The sequence below is a fragment of the Ceratosolen solmsi genome, unplaced genomic scaffold (genome assembly GCF_000503995.2).
Source record: "Ceratosolen solmsi marchali unplaced genomic scaffold, CerSol_1.0 scaffold8, whole genome shotgun sequence".
Classification (NCBI taxonomy): Eukaryota; Metazoa; Arthropoda; class Insecta; order Hymenoptera; family Agaonidae; genus Ceratosolen; species Ceratosolen solmsi.
In genome coordinates, this window is record NW_011948439.1 from 1,767,699 (window position 1) to 1,792,737 (window position 25,039).

General features: G+C 33.0%; 1 protein-coding gene across 1 annotated transcript in view; it reads left to right on the forward strand.

Moving 5' to 3' along the window:
• Nucleotides 1-8,088: 8,088 nt before the first annotated feature.
• LOC105365481 (Down syndrome cell adhesion molecule-like protein Dscam2) overlaps nucleotides 8,089-25,039 on the forward strand; it is a 168,852-nt gene continuing 151,901 nt past the window's right edge. The window contains exon 1 of the mRNA XM_011503657.1: nucleotides 8,089-8,340. The gene's annotated coding sequence lies outside the window, so the exon portion shown is untranslated. The remainder of the gene's footprint in view (nucleotides 8,341-25,039) is intronic.

The window sequence follows — 25,039 nt, forward strand, 5'->3', positions numbered from 1 at the left end:
AAAATGTATATTCTACAATGTAAGTGTGCCCGTGTAAATCTAAATGCCATGACACGGATCTTGATTTCGTAACAATGCAAGTGTTGAGTTACAAGAATAGGGATACGAAAAAAAGTTGAGAGAGAGAGAGATGAAATAATGAAAGGATAGTACGCCCGATATATACCCGTAAAATATTCTATTCAATTTAATAAACCTAATTACAATAATATAATAATTACACATGTAATCATAAAATATTTGTTATCGAACATTATCATATAAAATAGCTTAATCAAGCTCTTAATATATTACGAGTAAATATTCCAAAAATATGAATATATAATAATATATAATAACATTATAATTTAATAACACATAAAAACAATAACTTTATTCAAAGATATTGTTATTTATTTATTTATGTAAATACTGTTAAATTTTACTTAAATAAAAAAAGTTATTAAAATATCATTTAAAATGGTAATATTATTCTAATTGTTTTATTATAAAAGTATGAGTATATTATATTTGAATTAAAAACTAAAATAAGTTTATCTACATAGCTGTTAATATATAATAATATTCCTACAATAAATGAAGGTAATACATTTAAATTAATTACGAACGAGGATTATTCGAACTTAAATTACGTTTTTTGATAAAAAAAATTAATTCCAAATAATATAAATACATAAAACGTAAGTTCTTTGATTATTTCCAGCAGCATACAAGACATGAAATTAAATTAAGTTTTTCTCCGCGTTTTATAAATAAAATAATGATAATGCGATGCGCGCATTATTCATTTATAACACAAAGTCTAAAGTTTGACAATAAGAGATGTTTACTACTTACTCAAAGTAATTTCACATCAAAGATAACGTAACAGTCAGGGTTATCGTATATTATTTACAATGCCGATTTTATAAATTCTTCGATATCATTTATGATTTTTCTTGAAAACAGGAAATAAGAAAGTAATCGTTACATTAATTGTCTATTAACTATTACAATACAAATAGTAAGAATAATTAAAATCTAAAATTAATAAATAACGAACGTTCGTTATATATATATATATATAATGAATATCGTTTCAGTTTTATTTTTACATAAATTTTCGCCATATTTTTGTTAATTAAATTACTCATTCGAAATATTTTTGGTTACCAAAAAAACTTTGCTAAAGCTTACATTTGGTAGACCGAATATATGGTACACCGAAATCATAAATAATTAAGATAAAATTAACATATTTCGAGTTGATTTATAAATATTGCTAATTAAAAATGTAATATATTTTTAAATAAACTTTATACAATTTTTCACAAATATTAAAATACAATAATCAATAAAAAAAAAAATTAATATTATATTTAATGATTATTCAAGAACTATATATTTGTACAAGTGTTAACACTACTATGAATTTATTTTTAATTACAATTTTCGTTATTAAATGCCAAAATATATATATATATATATATATATATACTCGTTAAAAATTTTTCAAAATAATCTGTGCCCATTGTTTTGTTTTTTCAAGCTTTATATATTACCATAATAATAATATTTAAGAAGAAATGACGTTAGAATAAACTGATATATGCTAATATAAATGGTTTAAATATTACTTGGTAATTTAAGATCAATTGTAAAAGAACCATTTATGTGATAAAATCAAAGAAAAAGTTTTGATCGAAGCTTGAAAAATACTTATCTCTCAAGTGCTAAGATTTATCGTCATTCAAGTGAGTACGTGAATCTTGCTATATTTAAAATTGACATTAGAGAAGAAGACATTCAAGATTAAAGCAGAAAGTTGTTCATATGTGACTTAAATCTGCAAATCTTCAACTTTATTGTGGATTAAATAAAACGAAAAAAAAAACTCGAAAAAATTTTATTTATCTATCGAATTATAAATTTAATTAAAAAATTAATTATTTTTTTTTATTATTCGACGATATTAATAGTAGTATATTTTTTAAAATACGTAACATATTTATTAACCACTACGGAGTTTTAAATTCAGTGGTGAAATCGATATTAAGGCTTGAATAATATTATGAAATTATCCTTCACTAAATATATTATAACATTGACAATAATTAAGTTGACAAATATGTATTAAGTACGATGATAATTTTATTTTTTTATATGCTAATTGTCATAATCGAACTAATTCAGGTATTCATTATAATTATCTTAACTTTAACTTTTCGTTGAAAATTGCAAATATCAATGCTATATATGAAATGTTTCAAATTTTATATCATTGTTATTCTATACTCTTAATTATATTAAAATTAACATTTATCTTTTTTTAGAAATATTTTGTTGTTATTTAAAATTTAATTTTTTACTGTAGAAATTTGAAATTCCTACGCCACTACTTTGAATCGATTACTCATGTCATCATGATCTACCTATTCTCTACGAATTACCTATTCTCTAAGAAAAGTCCTATAATTTTTAAGTGCTTATAAAAGTAACTTTTATATAATAATGATAACTAGTTTAATACGTAATATAAATAATCCATGGAAAAAGTTCCCCACTGTTCAATAGATTAATATTATATGCTGTTATTACAATTATAATTACAATCATTAATAATATTTTAGTAGATGTATAAATAGCTGTGACGAGGACTATATGAAATAAAGTTGTGCACACTCTGGCTTTTCGTCCTTTACTCCTTTCTTCATCTCTTACGAAACTCTTCGCACTGCCAGTCTGTTTTATAGGCTGACCTCCAAGGTTCATGGGGATGACGGTGGCGAGGATGGTGGGTTAGGGGGAGGGGAGGGGAGGGGATGGTGAGGGGATGGGAAGGTTGAAAGGGGGGGTGGTGGACAGCGGAGATATATAAGGACAGGATACATAAGGATTCACCTTCATACAGCTTATCGCTGCCTTTGCAACCACTAGCGGGGGACATCCGTATTAAACCGCATGGGGGTTTAGCCATCTGGTGGTTCGTTACCCTCACTACTTCTGTCCTGGGGGTGGCCTATTCTCTTACCTTCCATCCTACAGTTAATTTCATATAAATAATTATTATTAAAAATTATTTTGGATTAAAATTACGAATAGATACAATAGTTTTAGCTATTCTATTGAGACATCTGTCCGTTAGAAATTAATTCTTTGATTAATTAATTAATTTTCTCTAATCATTGATTTGGCATTCTTTATATTCTTCATAAATGTAAAAGTGTTTATGTTAATTATAATTTTCTGCATTGCTTCTAAATTGCTTCAAAATCATAATACAAATCCCAATATTAGTAATTGTACCACCACCATATGCATGGATTACTTGTAATTAGTTTTGATTATTTTCACGGAACACATGTTCTCGTATATTCGTCGACATAAGCACCAATAACTAGTACCATCCATACACATGACTTTTCGTTAATAAGTAATTCTGCCGAATATACTTTAAATAAATCAGATTTCAGAAGGGTAGGGTCTATACAATTGATTGTACAATTTGAAGTCCAACAGGCCCTTTATAGTCAACCATCTCTTATCGCTTTATTACCAGAAGCGAATCGCGCCTCAGTTATGTGCGCATTCACGCGCAGCTGGACTGTTATATCGGGAGGCATATCTGTGACCTATTGATAAGGGCCTCTCGAGATTTCCACCCGTCCTCCACTCATACACCTCCATCCTCCATCCTCGCGGATCTATCTATATAGCTATATCCACGAGTGGAGATTACGGAAGTATCACTGACACAGTGCGAAATGTGTTTCGCGTGTGGAGAATCGCTGCTACCGTCGCTTGTGCGAGTAGCGAGGTGGCCGAAATTGGTCCTGAATTATCGCTCGCTGGCTGCGTATATGGAGCCGTGAAAGCGAGCGGTGATGACAAAGCAGGAGGTGGAGGGGGAGGGGGGAGGGATGGGAAATGCCTGCATGTGTCTCTAGTTTCGGCACGGACGAAGCTTTAACAGCCTTTTGCTTTTGCCCTGCTTGGGCGATCAGTGGAGGTAGATCGTGGTTTAGCCAATCTGCGAACGTGCATGCGAGGCTTCACTTACGTGAAAGGTAAACATTATTCGCTATGGGTGCACGCGTGAATGTACGGTTAAGTGAAGGTGAACATGTGTTATGGCGTGCGTGTTTGTTGTGGAGTTTCACGGGGAGATTCGTTGATTGATTATCAATTTGTTTGCGACAAATTTTCACGCAGCGAGCAGTCGGCTTTTCGCTTGTCTGAATTGTAATGTTCAATCTAAATTTTATACTAGGCAAAACAATGTTATATATTTAATGAGAATAGATATATCTATTGACTAACTGATATGGAGTTGTATATTAACTAATGGACAATAAAAAAATTAGGTGGGTAGGACAAATATGTTTAATAAAATGTAAAATTTTGTTCTGTAGACAATAAATGATATTAAAAATACTAGATTAATGTGGAAATAAACTTTAATGACGTATTTTTCTTTTGAAGGAATACAGATAATGAATGAGAAAAGATCACCCGAGGCTAAAACAAATATATATGCCAACATAAAAATGTTCAAATACTCATTAGTATCGTACCTTTTTGTTAACATTTGGTTATAATAATTTTTCAAATGCATTTGGTAGTTATATAATATTTTATGAGAAAAATGATAGATATTTAAAATTTCTTATCTCAAGTGAAAGAGGATAATAATAGTCATATTAATAATCATTATGACATTATGAAAATTATGAACTTGATAAATAATCTTCTGTCTTACTTACCTTTCGAACAACTGAAAAATCAAGAGTGAAATATATATTTGTAATAATCGATTCATCAATGATTGGAAAATGTATTTTACATGCACAAGCTATTTGTTTTCATTTCACGGTGTTATAATATATTTATTAATTAAGTTTTTTATTCTTTCAATAATATAATCTAAGAAGATATTACTGTAGATGTAAAAATTATTATACAGTTAATTAAAATGAAAAATCATAAATATTATCGTCTAATTTTCAAATAAACATCATAAACAACATAAACGATCAATAATATGCTCCATATTAGAAAACATTTGAATAAATTCTAAATATGTCGTTTAAGATATAAATTAGATTTTAACATTAACTCATATGTACAAGTTCATAATTTTATGTTATTTTAATTAACATTTGATTTTACGCATAGAATAATTATTTTATTTATAACTCACAACTGAAGATTTGTTTAAAAAAATTTATTTTAAAAACTTCAATAATGAGACAAAAAAATTATTTAATAATATATTAAATATCTCAATTAGATGTTATTGATGAATCAAAGGTCTTAAGTCTTTTTTGAATTTTAAAACAATTAATCAGATTGTATTAAAAATTGATTTTACATTACGTATAAATAAACGAATATATTACAATAGCATATTTATATTACTGAAGTAGTATATATATATATATATATATATATATATATATATATATATACACATATTTAGTATAAATAAATAGACATAAATTTAGTAATTACATTTTTATGATATGCATTCAGGATAAATTGTTTTACATAAAACTACACCCACATATAAAATAATATTTTTTTATTTCCATAGGAGATTATATTTTTTATATTTTGATATAGAGGGCTGTTGTATATAGCTAAAAAAAATTTTATATTATAATGTATAAACCAAGGATATTGACCAGATTTACCGGCACAGAATTACTTTTTACAATAGCAAATACTAAATTTGAAAATAGTATAGTTATATATATATATATATATATATATATATATATATATATATAAATTATTTAATGATTTAGAATTTGACAGCTATAGTTGTAATTTAATAAATTGTAGATAAAAATTTTCAAGTTTGCTATTTATACGTCAATGTAATTGAATAGATAAATTATTTTTAATTTTGTATATTATAAAATATATATTTAATTATATTAAATAGCTTTAAAGAAGGTAAGGTATAAAAATTTATACTTTTTTGTAAAACATATATATTATGAAATATAAAGTTTTGTCCTACCAAATTAATTTTTAAATCCCTTTTTCTCGAGGAATTATTAAATTTACTTTAACAAATAGATATTATAAGGCTAATGAGATTTCATATTATATAAAAGATATTCATTGAAATAAAAATAAAAATCTCCTCCTTGTTGATGTTATTGTTCTTCGAATATATGTCGGTACAAAGCGGCAATATTTCATTAAATATATAAGCCTGTAAACTCTAATAACTATACCTGTTTCAAAGGGATAGATATTCTCAATTCAGGTATAGATCTTCAATACTTACAATGTATAATAAAGGTTCGATGAACTAATATGCTTTTATTTTAATTTTTTTTTATAAATTTCAATACAATACATATTTTTTAATACAATACATTTTAGTTGACGGAATTATGTAAAATTATAAAAAAAAAAAAAAAAAAAAAAAAAAAAAAAATCAATATTATATGTTGTTTATTTATATTATTTAAACGAAAATAATTATGAAAGAACTTAAATAAAGTAATTAATTTATTCAGAATTTTCTATGGATGCTAGATTATTTTACTAGTAATTATAAAAATTATCTTTTTATTATAGTTGAGACGAGCGGACCCAGACAACGGAACATTAACGTTCAAAATAAGATTTTTAACGAATAATTAAAAATCAAATGAAAGCAATTTATTTAGTCTGCTTTGGAAATAAATTGAAGAATTCAGAGTAGTACATGCAAAGACACATCTACAAACGCAACCCTATATATATATATATATATATATATATATATATATATATATATATAGTGTCCACCAGATCATTAGCGCGACTACTTGTTTAATATGTATGTATGCAATCTTTCGAATACTGTATAAAATTATTTTAAAATATTTGGAAATGTAGAGAAAGCTAATAATATGTAAAAACAAGAATAATAAGGTAAAAAGAAATTAATTTTGGAAAGGATACACGACATATTTAAAAATTAATTGACAATTATTTTAAACGTATATAATAATAGCATAAAAGAATACTCGATGTCACGTATTACATTATTTTATCAGTATATTTAACAATTAGACCCAGCTTTTCATTAAAGTTCCTCGCAATAATGCTTACTCTTTCAAAATAAGTTGCTTAGCTCATGTCATTATTCGATATCTATATTTAGTTTACCAAATTTTGTTTATAATGTCATCGTATTTGAGAATATTGCAATGAACGTATATAATAATTGTTAATTATTATATAACGAATTGATGATTATTAAAATGATAATTATTAAAAATTATCGATTTGCCAATTTATTGTTTATAAAGATATCACAAGTATTTATAATTTCAGTTGAACCTACGAACATGGCGTAGTCATAGGGTTGAAATTACAGTAAAAAGTCACATGGAATATAGTCGATAATAAATAATTTTGTCTCAGACTAGTCTGAATATTATAATTATTGTCATTTTTATTATTTATCTGCTGACGATGCCTAGGGGCCATAACGAGAACGAGGAAGACGTCGATGATGATTATTGTTCGTCATAATCATTATTATAATGGTAGAAAGGTAGATATTAATTTAGTACAGGAGCGACAGGATGTCGAACCGCAGACGTCGCGTTCGTAGCTAAGCGCCTCGGGATTTCCGGCTCTCTGTATCTCAGGTGAAAATGCGCGCGTCCACAGCCAAGAGCGTCAGCGAGTCGAAGATCCTTGCCCCTCCAACAAATTAATCGGCCTCCCAGCAGGGTTGTGCAAAGGACTCGGATGGCACGCCTCCCCCGAGCCTTCCCTGATAACGTAGGCTCGGCGACTGCGGCGGTTCTCTCGATGGTGGTCGGTCGGGGGGTGGCATTGGTGGTGTGACGTCGGAGAGGTAATGGAGACGATGGTGAGGCGACGCAGGCGCGTCGAAGGCGGCGTCCGAGTAAACTCGCGGCTCGACCGGGGCGGGTAATCGCGAGATACGCGCGAGCGAGCGAGACGGGGCGAGCGCCCGGGGTGGGATCGGCGGGCCGCGCGGGTTGACCGCGCCGGCGTCAGGGTGCGCGCTCGTATCGCGCGGCCGTAATTTCGCGCGTGCTCCCCGCCACGGCTGGATGCTGGATGCGAGCGGTCGGTGGTGTCAGTTCTGCACGCGAGCCGAACAGCAGCAGGTGTGCGCCGAATCCCCGCTGCCCGCGACATAGGAGCGACAAGGGGCCGGGATACGCGAGCTTGGCCGGAGAGCCGAACGAGCTCGGGGATGACGCGGCGCCGATGAGGAGGAGGCGCCGGTCGAACAACGTGATCACGGCCGAGGGACACCGGCGACTCGGCACAGGAACAGAAGCGAACATGCGAGCCGATAACTCCTGGCACGAGAATGTACGTATGCGCGCCCTCGTGGCTATTCTGGCCGTCGTTAACGTCTAGCGGCGAGTGCTCGCCGAATGAAATCCTGACGCTAATGAAACGACGGGTGTCTTTGTCGGAGCTTGGCTCCTGTTCGGCTTCCCCTTTCAACGGACGAATCGCGGTAGGCGCGTCGATCACCATCTCGCAACCGAGCTTTGGTCCTCCGTACGAAGGGATCACGGAATTACCCGTTTTCGGAAATTACGCGGTCGACGGAAGGATATAAGGGGTTGGTAAAATTGATGGGATGGGAGGGGGGAGGGAGGGAGGGAGTGAGGGAGGGAGAGAGATCTCAGCCCCGTAGCCGTAATTACGATGCGCGCATCGATATTGGATTGCATTGTCGAAGGGCGTGGGGATAGTACTAATTGCTTTGGTCGGAAGACCGTGATCGAAGGGCAGGGGAAGCGCGCTCGATCTCTGAGACTCACCGTCTTTGAATGTCATAATGCACGGGAAAGTATCGTTTATTGACGAGGCCGTCGGTTTAATAGACCGTGTCCTGGTGCAATGTTTGCTCTTCGTTAGCCGCATCGTCCTCGCGCACAGTACGAGCTTAGCGGAAACGCGGCTACGAGTACAAGCGGGAAAAATTGAAAATCCATGGTAAAAATAATGAATCGATGATCGGCAAAGTCTAACGTCACTAAAAATACCCGAATCGACGAAGAAACGAAGACGAAAGATTGATCGGAAAGGTAATTTTTCGCTATGGAACGAAATAACGAGCCAATGTTTCTTATCGTTCCTGCGCTAAGAGCGGGAGTAAGAGAGTGTGTGAGTGCGGGGGCGTGGACCGGTGAGAAATGAGAGAGAATGAGAGAGAAGGAGCGGGAAGCCAGTGCGAGGAATGCGTAAAGTTGCGCCTTGCGAAAAGAATCGTGTTCTTGTTTGGCACATGGCTCGCCCTCGCGCACTCGACACTTTTCATGGGCGGTAGCGAGCCCCGCGACCCGTAATTATTCTCTCGGAATTCTCGCTCACGTTTTCGCATTAAACTATGGAGAGCAACAAAAGTTGAAGACGTTAATACGAGTGGGATTACGTGCAATGACTCTCCTACGACCTGCAATTATTGTCTTTGTATTTAAATGAGGAGTAGGTAATGAAGCAGCAAATTTCCCGATCGCGGTCGTTCGACTCCCTTTTTACTATTTGCTTTCTAGTACAATCCTCGGACTTGTGGCTGACGATTTTTTTTCTTTCTCTCTTTCTTTCTTTCTTTCTTTCTTTCTTTCTTTCTTTTTTCAACGAAATTATCGAATTACCATTATTTGATTTGTATTTTCGTATTAGGATACAGTGAATACTATGGATAATCGAAATTAATAGTAAAGGATGAACGATGGGTTGGTCGCAGTAGAGAACTAACTTATGGTCGAATTTAAGGTTGCACTTCCAATTCGAGAAATATTGGAATATAGTGTAATTGTATTTATGATGTGAGCATTGTTTTCGCTTTACAGCCAATCAAATAATAGGAAAATTCATTAGAAACGAGTTTATCGTTTAGTAATTAAATGTATTTGTTATGACGTAGACATTCGGTAGAATTTTTTTTTTTTTTTTTTTTTTTTTTTTTTTTTTTTTTTTGTAAAATAATCAATTTACTTTCATGTAAACTCTTTTGATAAAAAAAAAAAAAAAAAAAAAACATTAAAATTACTTTTATTTTATATTTTAACTTGTAAATAATAATAATGAGATAGAATAAATGATAGTGCGTATGATGGTACAGGATGCGTTTCATCTTGCTTCCTTCAATTTATTTGACCGATAAATGCAATGAAGAATGTAATGGCGCGTTGGTTTTTCAATATTTATCATCGGCAGTGTATCGCCGATATGGCGTTGAGAAGGGACGGGGAAACAACAGTAATGGAAATTAAAGACGAGCAATCGGATTAAAGGAGTAAAACACGAACGCTAATTGCTAATAGGATTATTTTGATTTTCCAATAAGGTGAAATTCACGCAAGCGTTCCAATGTTCTTAATCCAATTTTTCCTCGTATAAAATGCGTCGGAGCCTGTCCGCTAAAGTCTTTAGCTCCTATCCTCCCGCGGCCAATTCAGCCCCAGGTGACTCGGCCCTGATACATTAAAAATTGTTATGCGTGTCTCATGGCCGCCCGCTCACTACCTCATCCATAAACGTGTCTGTAATCTTGATGGAGATTTTGCAAGGAAAGCACGCGAATGTCGTCGCCTCAGCGCAATCTTAAAGCATCACCGTCCCGAGCTTGCATCGGCTTCCCCGCGCAAGTGGTGAATTTCTCGAAGAAGGGCCTTTCGCGAGTCGAGTATCCGACGATTTTACATCAATCGAGCTTTATGCTCGGGTTGAGGCAACGACAGGCATCTGCGATGTCGGAGGTGATAGTATTCTTTGAAATATTTCATAAATGAGGAAAGGTTGTGGCGACGTGTAGTAGCAATATTGAGTTATTATAACTCTTTCAATATACTGTGCACGAGGACATTAATACTACTTGTCATAATTAGAGTGAAATTTAATTTCTGTTATCTGAAAATTTTCGAGATTCAGGGAGGATAGAGACCTAATAGAGACTTCCAGACACGTAGAAATTACGCGGCTCCTTTCGATTTGATTTGATTGTTGTTATTATTGTTGTTGTTATTGATGATGCTGCTGTTTTTCATAAATAAAAATCCCTCGATGCTAAATGATTATTTTCTGTTTTTTTTTTTCGCTAACGTGAACATTGGGGACACAGTGAACTTCATTGCCGAAAATAAAGTATACGATAATATGAGTTATATCTTAATATAAGTTATAGCGATAATATCAAATTTAGTCTTAAAGTATTAATTATCCTGATTATTTCTAAAAATTATTAATTTTCCTCTATGCCAGCAAGATTTCTATAAATTTGTATAATCGCAATGGATATATAATGAGTATTGCCATTAATCACTTAAGTAATGTAATATTAAATGAACGATTGAAACTTTTGTACTTCCTGAAGAATATTAACATAAATTTCTTTGTTAATGATATTTGCAATATAAGTCTGTTGAAAAAAGGGGTTAATAGTATAAATACAAGGTACGGTAAAGGCTTGGAAAGAAAAGAGAATTAAAGAGCTGTGAAACTTGAGTTGGTATTTAAGTTGAGGATAAAATTCTTATAACTCACGTATTTATAGAAGTTATAGTATATAAAAATAGTGATTTGCTCTAAAGAAAATACGGGCGAGCCAATAGAAATCATGCGGGACAAAATTAATGGCTAAATATTTAAAAAAAAAAATTTTAAATTACCCAATTTTATATGATAAAAACAAGGAAAACCACAGCAAGGCGCTTTAATTAATTGTAAATTAAAAATTTAAATTGTCTTAATTAAAGCGAATATTTCTTATGATAATTTAACTAAATTTTTAATATTACGTTTGTTCTTTTTTCGAGCAAGGTATTTACGAACAATTTAGTTATTAATTTAAATTTTAAAAATATTTTAAAGATTTTTGCAATGGTTTTTTTTTTTTTTTTTTTTTTCGATGAAAATTACAATATTTATTTTTCATTCTCTTTGGCGTGGATCGGCTCATACGCACGTCTAAGCATATAAACTCGATCAGTCAAGTAGGATTTTCCATAGTACACATAGCAATGCATCCGAAAATATCTATAAAATACAATAGAAGTAAGCGTGTAAGAAACGTTCAAGCTCTTAACAAATATAGGCCAACTTGTGTATATAAAAAATGAAAATATTTATTTGACTGTGATGAGAGCTCGTAAAAAAGACATAACAAACATTGCCTTTTGTCTATAGTTCTATATTGTTCCTTCTCCTACACATTATCTAATAAAACTTTGCACACATAATAGCGGTAAATTTCCTTATGCATTATAAAAAAGCCATTCCCTTAAACATATGAATTTCCCTCGTATTACATAGAGAGATTTATGCGGAGGAACAACGTGACGTCCAAGTATAAAAAATCGCTTTCGAGCATAATCTCTTTTTTAAGGGGGGAAAGGGAGGCGGGAGCACGTGGTAAAAATGCTGGAAAAGCTCGGGGCCAACGATCGTACGTCTTATCATCATCGGGCTCGGGGTAAAATAGGGCATCCCGCGCACAATCTACATTGAGAAAATTCAGAAATAGCCATATATATATATATATATACATATATATCTGTAATATTTCTCCGACCGGAGCGAGGCTTTATAATGTCGTTATTGGAATGGCTATATCGTAGCGAGCGGCGACTGGGCGCGGCGGGAGGGTCGACGTTATAATAGGGAGTAACAGTTAGGTGATTCCATTGAAAAATCTTTCCTGAAAGGAAGTTCGCGAGATAAAAGTACTTCCGCCGTAGACCTGATGACGTAGGGGCGACGTGGTACTGTTAAGAGCAGAGGGGAGGCGAAAGAGAGAGAGAGAGAGAGAGAGAGAGAGAGAGAGAGAGAGAGAGAGAGAGAGAGAAAGAGAGAGAGCGAGGGTAAGAATCGATAGGAAGGGTTCCCCGGTTACCTCTACCTCGTTCCTGATACGACTGCTCGCGAGGTCGACCCTTATGAGATAATGACCTCTATTATGAGCTGCGAATTCCTCAAAAACGAAGAACATATTCCCACGGCGAAGAATAATTGCGGTGCTCTCTATTTCTCATTCGCTCTTGCGTAATTTTTAAGTAGTATTCTCATAGCTTGCGAGCTACTTTCCTTCTATAATCCACCTGCCGCCGCCCCTCCCCCCGTCTGGTTTCATTGAATTCTTAAATAAAGGAAGAACAAACTTGAGTAACATCTTTTTTTCATTATGATCTTTCTAGCGCCAGGTAGATTCATTAGTTAACTTCGTTATTATTATCCCTGTGGCGGGAGGTTTATAAAATTTACTAGTACCCAACAGATTTTGAGCCTTCGGCCTTCCTCTTCGCGTTTCCTCTTGGCGATAATATACTTATTATTCAATTCCCCCTTTATTAAGGCGCATCCTACGTGATTGGCTAAACGGGTATATTGTATTAAAGCTGGCTAAGCTGTTGTAATTTTGCATACTCTCGTCGTTCCGTTGTTAAAGCGACAGTTGTAATTATGCATTCTTGGGTATTTTATAAGGGCGCGTGGCAATGTTTGGATACAAAACATCTGTAACGTTGTACGTGGGGATGGGCATTCAGTCAAGAAAAGAAATGAGAAGGATTGAGTGGAAAAACGGCATTAATATTGGATTTCATTCGATTGCCAAGTCTTTTCAATTGTCATTTGCCACAGGAATTATTGATTAATCCTATTTATGTCTTCCATTTTTACGTTTGACTAATTGGCAATCGATCGAATGAATCCGTTTTAACCATATAGCTGCCATTTTTCATCCTTTTTTTCGTCTTTCCTTTTTTTCTTTTTTCTTTTTATCTTTCTTCTGCATTATATCAAACACCTTGAGTTTAGTTTGTTATTTAGTATTTTATTTTCATATATATAGGGCAGATTAAAATCCATAAAATTCGTTCAGAGCAGCCAAGGGTTTATTATGGCTGGAAAGGCATAATGTTTTAGGCATCTATTAAAAATATTTTTATACTCTATTAAAGAATCGAAGCATTCACTTTTAGAACTTTCGTGTATAATGGCTTATAAAGCTTGCAACTACATTTCTATCGTCAATACCTTCATTATGACAATAATCATTGTGATAATATTAAGAAAATTAATAAAGATGAGAAAGATGAAAATTTGTTGAGAAAAACTTTACTATTCTATATGTATGGAAAAATAGTGTATATCGTTCAGAAATAAATTTGCCCTCCGTGGAAAAGGATATAGCGATTAAATTGATAGCTAGAACGGCTGCTTTAATCGAAAAATTAATAATCCTCATTGAGCTAATGCATTTTTGTATTATTTACCTCTCTATATGCTCCAATGATTCGATAATACTATGTGGCATGGCGGTTGTAACGCGAGACAGATTCCCAAGGCCTAAGGTTGAATTAATAATATTGATAATCGTAAGGATTATATCGGCTCATGGCCTAATCGAAGACGGTTTATTTATCAAAGAAGAGATATTATTGGAAAAATGACGCTTAAGGAAACTTTCAAAGTTCTCGCGATATTGGCTCGATAAGAGTATTACGGGTAAGACTTGTGAAAACAAATGGCGGCTTGTACGATTAATTATTCGACAATCCAAGTTCGATCATCGTGACAAATTAAAATATTATCTAGACAAAAGTATTGGCAGCTGGATGACTCTATATTTTTGAAATTTAATGAAAGGAGTAGGCCGTGTGAAAGCTTGAATATACTTGCTTCGACACTCTCTAGGATATTCTCGACGTTTTATTGGAAAAAATGGAGACTCGACGTGCAAACAAAAAACAAATAATTTTCAGATATTCCGCCAATATGGTCCCATTCGTTCTCTAGAATTGAAACAAACCCATCTGTCACCCGATCAGGCGATCCATCATCGTAAAAAATAATGATAATTCTAATGATCGAGGGATTACAGGACTTTACATAAAAGCGAGAATCCCCTCTACCCCAAAGTAGATGTAGAATTTTTATAGGAGATTTTTGCTGTTAATCGGCAACTACGGAGAGCCACGATCCCTCCGTCTGTTGCTTAACTTTTTACGATACAGCAATTTCTCTCCTCCCGTCGCCGTTACCAAGAAAAATCCCTCGGAAAACAAAAAACTCGCGGTAATTTTATAAATACCTTCAGCGCATTATATTTTATTATAGTGGCACGGAAGCTACTAAACGGAAGTACGGAATCGCTCATCGATCACACCACTCTCCGGTAAGAATTTCCAACTAGATCCTGAATCGTACCATCGAGGTTGACTTGCTTGACCATCGATCAATGATAAGCTAATTGTTCAACTCGATTGACTCGAGCCAATGTAGCGAAGCAGACCAACCGACGTCAATATTATATATCGCACGGTTAATGCACTTTTTACGTATGTCGATGGTCGAGTTCGCTCTTATCAAGACACAGATTGATGCAAAATGAATCATCGTACGTAGGATCGAGTAGCACCGGGGGTTCAATGAATACGGGACACTTGAGGTTCGATGGAGCAGCTCAAAGGGATCAAAGAAAGAGGTTCCCCCGTGATGAGATTCCTAAAGACGAGGTGACTCAATCGCTCGTTGGAGAATCGTCGCAACGACGACTCGACGACGCTTACGAACTCCCCTGTTACTGCGCTCGATCATTTTTCTTTGTATCGCTCTTCGTCGCAATTACTTTTGCGTGTACGTATTGGGTGGGTGGGTGGGCGGGCGGGGGGGGGGGGGAGTGAGAATGAGCGTGCGGAAATAATTTTCGGAACGAGAGGCGCGAGCGTGTAACCGACACGTACGAATTATTATTCCAGTGAGAATAACTGTCGGGACGACTGCAGCAGCCAAGTCCACGTTTTTACCGTCGATTTGGCATACCTGTATGTACCTGTGGCACCTGATTGCAGTTGATATGGTAATGGAGGGGATATGGACGCATGGGGATGCATGCGATGTATCGTCGGGACTTACTTTCCGGTCAAAATTTCCAGGCTGATGAAGTGCTTGTGACATTCACGATTTACGTCAAACCACGGAACTTTACTTTATTACTTTCTTTATGAGACATAATAGTACTCGGAAAGTAGATAAATATACAATTTACTATCAACTATCGTTATTCATATGTTCTTTTATTCTTTCTTTTTCTTTCTTTTTTTTTTTTTTTTTTCAAAATTTGTTAATTAATATCCTTTGCAGGCGGCGATGCATTAATTAAAATTTTCTTATTCGGCGCCAGATAATAATAAAGATAATGTAACACGAATTTCCATTAAATAGTCGAATGAAATATCGAAAGCTTATTATTATAATGTATGTTCCGCAGAAACGTTATTTCATTCAAGTTCATTTATATTTTAATAGTTTATTATCAAGTTAACGCGATACATATACAATAATTAATTTATAAATTTGATATCGTACTGCGCCATATAATTAATACTAATAATCAAAAGAAAGGGCGGAAAATGAAATCAAAATTGTACGGATTATTTGTTATATTATTAAAACGATATATTATGCGAGAGCAATTTTAATCGAAAAATATTGTTAACGCAGCCACGCAATCATGATTATTTAACATCGTTGCAAACGGAACTTTGGCGCCACTTGAGATCGATGAAAAGGCAAAAGAAAAAAGTATTATCCACGATCTCGCATTAACTTTTACGGACAATTATGTAAAGAATCTCTTTATCAATCGCTGGACGTGACTCCAAGATCTTGTAAGATCAATGCGAATTTTCAACTTTTAACCTATTCATCGAGTATTCACTTTGTTTGTAGCGCAATCGAAGGATTCGTGAAGGCCTCGAAACCGCTCGAAAAATGTCGAAAATTATGGAAAGAGAAAGGCAATTCTCTGTTACGTCTCCTCTTTGTGAATGTAAACAAAGTCTCACATATGTTCATTATAGAGCGATCTACTTGATAAATGAAAAAAGCAGCGACGTTTCATTTTACTCTCCTCCTTCCCTTGCATTGAACCCCCCGCGATACATTAACAATGCAAAAAATAAAAAAATAAAAAAACTAACTAAATGATAATGCCAAAGATTGATAAAGCTCCGAGATATAAAGTTGCTTGCACTTATTAAAGTCAGAAGTTAGTGGCGATGGGTATCCAAGGTCCTTCGAGCGAGATAAACGATGGAAATATCAATATAATAAAATTTCCACTGCCGTAGTGTTTGATATGCTCTGTGATTCAATTTTTACGAAATGGAAAGATGCGAGTAAGACTGATTAACGTATTCAGCGCTCCACCAAGACGTCGAGAACTTATAAAACTTTCTAAAAACCACTACTCGAGGAAAGAATGTCGTGCTGCGAAGGGTACCCATCGAGCTAAATAGAAATTGGCCAAGTTTCCGTTGTGCAAGTACCATTCCCTCTCGCGAGCTTCTCCACCTCATTTTGACGTCGGATATGCGGCGCCCACCGCAACACCCTTTTCAGCCTGTCACTCAAACGATCCCGCCGTAGCTTTTATGCGCCTCGTCAGGTAACTGCTTTTTTTTCGGCACTCTAATACTTTCACCCCCCCCCCCTCTCCCCCACACTCCCCCACTCCCCCACTACCCCCACTCCCCCTTCCTCTCATCTGCCTACGATCTCTTAGCGAAGCTTTATCGACGTGTTATCGACTGCGTGACTACCGAGTTTTCCAAGGCACGCGCTAGCCTCTGCAGCTCCTCTCCACGAGCTCGCCCATGACATTTGAGAGCTTCATTTGCGGGGACCATTTTGTAAACTATTAGCTTTTACCGCTGGATTATCTATTTATCCTCGTCCTATCAATCACTAGTCATTTTTATTGCTTTTCATGGGAATGATCGTGTCAGAGTCGAATCAAAGGCTATAAGCTCCCAGCAGTAATTGGCGACTACGGCGAATTACTACCTTTTTCACGATAAACCAGTTGAATATTGTTTGACAGCTATAAAGAGTAAGTATTGTTTTGTCTCGCTTGCTCGTTGTCGTAAAACGTAAGGAATTTCCAAAGATTTATTTACGCGTAGAAATACATCGGATATAAATGCTTTTCAACATCACAAATTCTTTTTAAAAATTACCATTTATACAATAGTAAGAGAGCTATTTCGAGATTAAAACAATTCAAAAATTACAAAAAAAAAAAAAAAAAACAAAAGAAAACGCAAAAGGAAATACGTTAAAAATAATAGTAACTTCACCACAGTGGCAACAACGTTTTACGTTATTTTTTTTTTCCTTTTTTTTTTTTTTTTTTTTATTGACTTTAAGTTGTCAATGGCTAGACTCTATTAAAAACTGGGCATTACCATATATTTTTTAATATGATTTTCCATCATTTCTCATACACGATGGCTTCATGACTTCATTCAACAAATTATTCGTCAAAAAATATATTAAATTTAAAGGGACGGTAGTGTTTTATTATTTTTTAATTTTTTTAACAGGAATTTAAACCAGAACATTTGTAATTTTTCCATGTATGTTATACGATAAAATTTGAAACGCGCTTTATTAAAGATTGGGAAAAAAATTTCTTACGTATTGTCGCCACGATGAATCCATCTAATATATAAATGCACACGTATCCATGTTTGTTTAATAATCCTGGTTATTCTGATTTGCATTTAGATGAGTGACACCAAAGACCCTTCGAATATCCTATAGATTGACAAAGTATTAAAAATTTTTATTACCGCCGATTTAACTTTCGAGAACATTATTGGACGATGGATAAAATGGATAAGATTCTTTTACTTAATTCTTGTCGAATAAAGAAGATTGTTTGTTTGGTATAAAGTACTTGAGTGGTGGTGGTTAAATTAATATTAAGGAAGAATTAATATTTGCAACAGTCGAAGGAACGAGCTTATATCAAAGTAATAAAAAATTTTTGCTCCCTAAAAATAGCGTACATAGTGAAAAAATCAAAGCATGTTTATAATTATTTTCAAAGGAATCGATGGATTTTTAAGGAATGGCAATATCACGAGCAATCTATTTATAAAATAGAAAGAAAATATTTTAGAATTTAATTTTGTTTTTTTTTTAATACAGAGCGTTTATTTAATAATTGAATTTATTAAATGTAGCAAATAAAATTTCAACGGATATAAATGATTGAGAAATATTTGAATTTAGACACAATTTTATTTTTCAATTTTTATATAATAAAATTAGTTATACTCGGCAAATGTGTTTTAAGTAAGAGTATGTACGCATAAATTTCTCTCAAATACTTTTCGCCTAATTATTTTATAATTATTAAGCCAATAGCGCTATAATATTCTGTTTTCTACATTATCTTGTAATGAAGAGAGAGAGAGAGAGAGAGAGAGAGAGAGAGAGAGGAGAATAAATTTTAAGATAGGTTTTTTTAGTGTCGAAACAGCTTCCAATTGGATTTTCGCAAAAAGCAGAATGAAAGCATTTCAGGTATTGCAATAGGGGATACCTTTTTAACTACATACAAAAGCTTTTAAATGTCTCCTCGTACTTTTTGAAAATCAAAATTATTGGTCCAATGAGAAAGCGAACGTACCGTTTTATTTATGATGATTTTAACTTACAGACTCTATCAACACTTTTGAATGTTCAAGAGTCCGTATTTTGATATATTTTCATATATTTGGAGAATGACCAATAATGGGAATTGATAGAAGTAGTGAATATTTCGTAAAAGTGCTGCTTCTTATAAATTACTCTTCATAATTAACATAATGGATTTCCTATATGAAAATTTTAAATACAATAATCCTCGATACTAATACATTCGATCATTTTACGTTAAAGCAAACAAATGGTTGTAATGTTGTTAAGTGGCTACAATTGGAGAAAGTAATACTCGTTTCTTAAATAAATACGACAATGTTCGATTTGCAGATTTAAAAAAAAAAAAAATAATAGTATTAAGTACCCAGTCATTTTATAATTCATATTTCTTCTGAATTGTATTGGGTAAAATTGAGTGGTAGAATTATAAAAATTTAACAAAAATTTCTATAAAATTTTTAGCGGTTATAGCAACGCTATGACATTAAAATTTTTAATTTTAAAACCTTCGCTTTGGAACACAAATGGCTATAAAATCGTATTTCTATTTGGCTTTGAACTAAAATATTTTCAGCTCACTATTGCTTTAACTACAAAATATTCAATGACAAATGAAATAGTTTTGTCTGTTTAATAGGTGAAATTTTTCGTTAATAAAATGTAATATTAATTGAAAATTTTTAAAAACTACATTAGACTTTTGTATATTTCCATGAAATGTTATTATAATAATGAAAAGATAGACGAGATATACATTGATGAATTAAGAAAATGAAAGAATAATCAATTACAGAGATAATTAATAAGCTGTTGAACATTTTTAATTAAGCCTTTTTATAAATAAAATTCTATTTAATCGTCATAATTTATATCCTCCCAAGTAATCTAACTTGAAATTAATATTGCATTTGTATTACTCTACTTTTTTGTAATAAATTTTTTTAAGAAATATAGTAAATGCAATTGAATATGATAGTTTGAATAATTACACGATTACAAGCAACTTTAAGAAGCTTAAAGGAAATATTTACTTAATGTATTACGCAAGACGAAATCTCAAAATAATTCCATTTCGTTGAATTACCATTGGTGTTTTTAATTTTCGCGGGGCCGTTGTTTCTACAAGTGCATAAATTTCCTTGAATGTCTTAAATAAATGATCGCGCTCGTTCACGAAACTTACATGGACAGCGAGAGAGTGATGCAAGTATTTTTTCGCGAGTCAACGTTAAACTGCATTGCGAACATGGCAGTGGCAGTTGCAATATCAACGAGCGAGGCGATGAACAAATAACAAAAAATTGAAAAATACCAAATTTCCGCGCATGCCAATACTCGCACATATACAAACTACGAAGTGCTCAGTCCGGCAAGAAATTAAAACGGACAAATCTCCTGCTACATGGATGAATATAACGAAAGCTCGAGAGCCGTAAGCAGCCCGCGTAGATTATTTTTGTTCATCCTTCTTTTTGGCCACTTTTTAAATGCCATTTGTGAATAACGAGCTTGTAACACAGCTTGCAAGCGAGCGCAAGCTCGAAACACGGCTACAGTCGAGCAACTTTCCCACTGCCGAGCACATGGATACCACCGTTCTTTTCTCCTCCCGCACCCCGAAATCCCTCACCCCTACCGCACAGCCACTTTACATTCGTACCAATTTGTGTTGCCTCTGGAGAAAATAGAAGAAGTAGCTCGCAAGGTACCAAGAATTCGTTATTTTTCAACAAAGAAACAAAAAAAAACAAAAACAAAAACAAAAACAAAAACAAAAACAAAATAAATAAAATAAAATAAAGTAAAAACAGTTGCTTCAAACAGGTTGAAGTGTTGACTTTAGCGTTGGCTATTCGTCATACAAGTGTATCCACAGTTAAATTTCAACGTCTCGTGTACTTTGTTATTTAGTTAATGTACCAAATAATATATGCTACGTCCTCTTAACTGTTTGCTTATTGTCGTGTTTTCCGTAGTTTCATGCATGTTTTCTCGGATTTCCATCCTTCTTCATCATCTTCTTCCTTTTTCTTCCTTTTTCTTCATTGTTCTTTTTTTTTTTCTTTTGGTTTTTTCTTCTTTTTTTTTCTTTTGGTTTTTTTTCTTTTTTTTTTTTTTTTTTAATGAAAATTTCACCCGAAAGAAGAAATTAATAAGTTTTTGCAACTAACATTTTTACATCTCGTTTATAAATTCCAGTTTTAATAAGCTCATTATGAAAATAATACATTCTACATTACTATACTTCTATTATATTATGCATTATACATTTTAATTATATTCTCTGTTATTCTACATTATGCTGTTTGAATTTTCTATTTCGTGAATATGATTCGCATACACTTGCCACCCTCTTTCATTTTATAACGCCTTAACTTAGCATAAGATTACAACTAAATAATTATAAATCATAATATTTCATTAAATATAGTTGACTATAAATTCTAGTTAATATTTAAGCAATTAATTGTTCTTAAATTACAAATATACAAAACCCGATAATTCATTTTCATAAATTCAAACGATATTTGCTTACGTCCATTTTTAATTAACACTGCTATTATTTATTCCTAGGAAAAATTATACATCGATATACTACTACATGGTACTAACAGTGGTAATTTAAAGTTTTCCGCTCGTTTATTCTCCTTGCTCAATGACAAAGATAAAAACGTCTCGGTCGCGTTTATACACCTCCCGAAGCTCACCGAACCGACCATCGGATAATTTTTCAGCATGAAAATAAAAGTTCTCTCTCTCCAGTCTCGGTTGATAATTACCACCGGCGACACACGCACGCGCGCAAAGTACAGTCGAAAAACGCAAAGAGAAGCAGCGTGAGGTCCTAGGGTGCACGCGCGCACATTCACCGATCTTCTGTCCAAAAGAGTCAGTTGTCGATCAGTTGAAAGTTTAGGTCGGTCGAAATTACATATCGTTTACGTTAACGAATTTTGGCAATGTTCGGCTCCCGGCCGTTTTACGCGAATGTTACGCCTCCTGCTCTCCTCGTTCGAAGGGGACACTGGGAAAATCGACATACTTCGGCACTCCTCCTTATCTCTATATCTCTGTTATTCTTCAATTTATTGCTGGACAAGTGCGGCCGTTAGCCTGAGATACTCACTCACAGTCATTCGGATAATTGCCGACTTTAATGGGCGGAATTTCATAAAGTTGTCATTTATAATGTCATCGTGTATTTGCACAATAGTCGAGTGTTGTCGTTGTGCTTCGTTTTTCTTCATTTCAACTATTATTCACTTTCCATACCATCTCTATGGATGCAGAATCAAACGTAAATTCAGCCATGCGCGGTTATAAATAAATACGTGATGAGATAAATGTTACGAATGCAACCGATTCAGCCTCTTTCGCTAATTTGTCGGCAATCAATGAAATGCCCGTCGACCTTACTGCATTATTTTATGGACGATCGGTACATATAGGATATGTGAAAAATTGAATTTTCATGACTAGTATATTGCGTAAGATTTTCTATCGATAGCTGTTGGTAAAACTCTGCTGAGGAAAAGACCGAACTTTGATGTTTTATTATTTCAATGAAAAGCAAGCATAAAGACCGAATATTCGCAAATAGAAATTCAATACGCTTAAAAATAATATTTTAAACAATAATATACGTTTGAAAATGTCAATATTTTTATAATTAAATTATCTATTTGAAATTTAATAAAATCACTTGACAAACTCGATTTTTATCCACTGCTTTCACTTACCTTAATTCCTATTAGGCATTAACTAGTCATAAGATAAATTTTCAAAGACAAATATTTTTGGAATTTCGTACTATGAAAATGAAACATTTCTTAACGTTTCTTTTTAATTTAATTTAACGTAATTTTAATCCTCTCTCATTATTCATTAATATTCGATACTTTTTTGCTTATAATAAAAAATACTTCTCGATGAATATAAGCATTTATAGTTTCATCAATGGTCTTAGAACATTACTTGATATAATCATAATTTCCAATATAAAATTCTAATTTTCATCGATACATTTATGCGACCTCATAAAGTATAAATTATTTAAAAAAATTGTATTTTAAAAACGGATCTTGCAAATGATAACACGGTTTTGCTGGTGATTAGAAACAGTTCAGTTATGAAGTATATTTTTGTTTTATCTTAAATGGCAATTTGATGTATAGCTTCAGTGAATATCTTCTAGTAATCGTAAAATATTGTTTGATAAAACTTGACTGCGATGCTTGAAATCTGACTTCGAAATATGATTATAAAGCCCTGCAAGGCAGGAGTATACAAATATATATATATATATATATATATATATATTTACATATACGTTTCGTCGCCGACGTCATCGTCTCTGTCGGATTTTCCGTAATTCCGAGAATGTATATATATATATATATATATATATATATATAGAGAGAGAGAGAGAGAGAGAGAGAGAGAGTGAGTGAGGGGGGAGAGCGAATGAGATCCAGTAGGTATATTACGTATGTGTGTGTGTGTGTGTGTGTGTGTGTGTGTGTGTGTGTGTGTGCAGGTGTGTAAGGGAGGGAATTGATGAAAAGATGTGTAGATTATAATGAACGATGTAAATATTGAAAGGTGGCGGCGGCGGTACCTTGACGATTCGTTACATTCAAATTTCTCCGCTTACGGGCGTTTTGATACTTGTTTTCTTTAACAGGACCCGTCGAGAAAGTTGAAATTGTGTCTGAGTGGGTGAAAAATATTCTAGTAGCAGTATGAGGTAATGATTAAGGAATCGATATCATTGGCAATTTTATTTCTCAGTTTCCATATTAATACGATGTAATTCTTAATTATCTTATTTATTACTAGTTAGACTTGATTTATTGTTTGAAAATTTTAGTTGAAAATGTCAACTAATGGAATGGAATTTTTATACTTTTATAATGAAATCTTATAATTATAAAAGTCCTGCAAATCGTTATAAAGTAATATTATTCAATATCATAATTAGATTATGATGCTTATTTTTTTTTTTGTTTTTTTTTTTTTTTTTACAAATAAAATTGATTAATAATAAATTATGTTAAATTTTGATTATTATTTTAATAATTTTATAAATTTGTACTTGTGAAATTTGTTTGATAGAAATTCTCTATCATTTTAAAAATCATAGATATATGTTTCAAAATACGAATAAATTATATTAAATTTCGATTAAATTAAAAATCGATTTCTGACTAAGGCTTAATGATAATATTTAATCTAATAATATATTTTAAATACACATTTTTTATAAAAAATTATAACAAAATTTTGTGGAACATAAAATTTGGAAGAAATAATTTGTGTTTTCATCTAAAAGTTTCGTACATCCTTACGAATATTTGCACATAAATTAAGTAAAATATAAAATAGTAACAATATCAATTTTATGATAATTATTAAAATTATGGGATACATAGTATAAAAAAATATGTAAGTTAATAGGAAAAAAATATAATCCTAATGAAGTTGGTCAAATTTATATACATTTAAACCCTCTAACTTTTTAAATCAGAAATATATGACACTTTTTAAAAGTGGATGCGGTAAT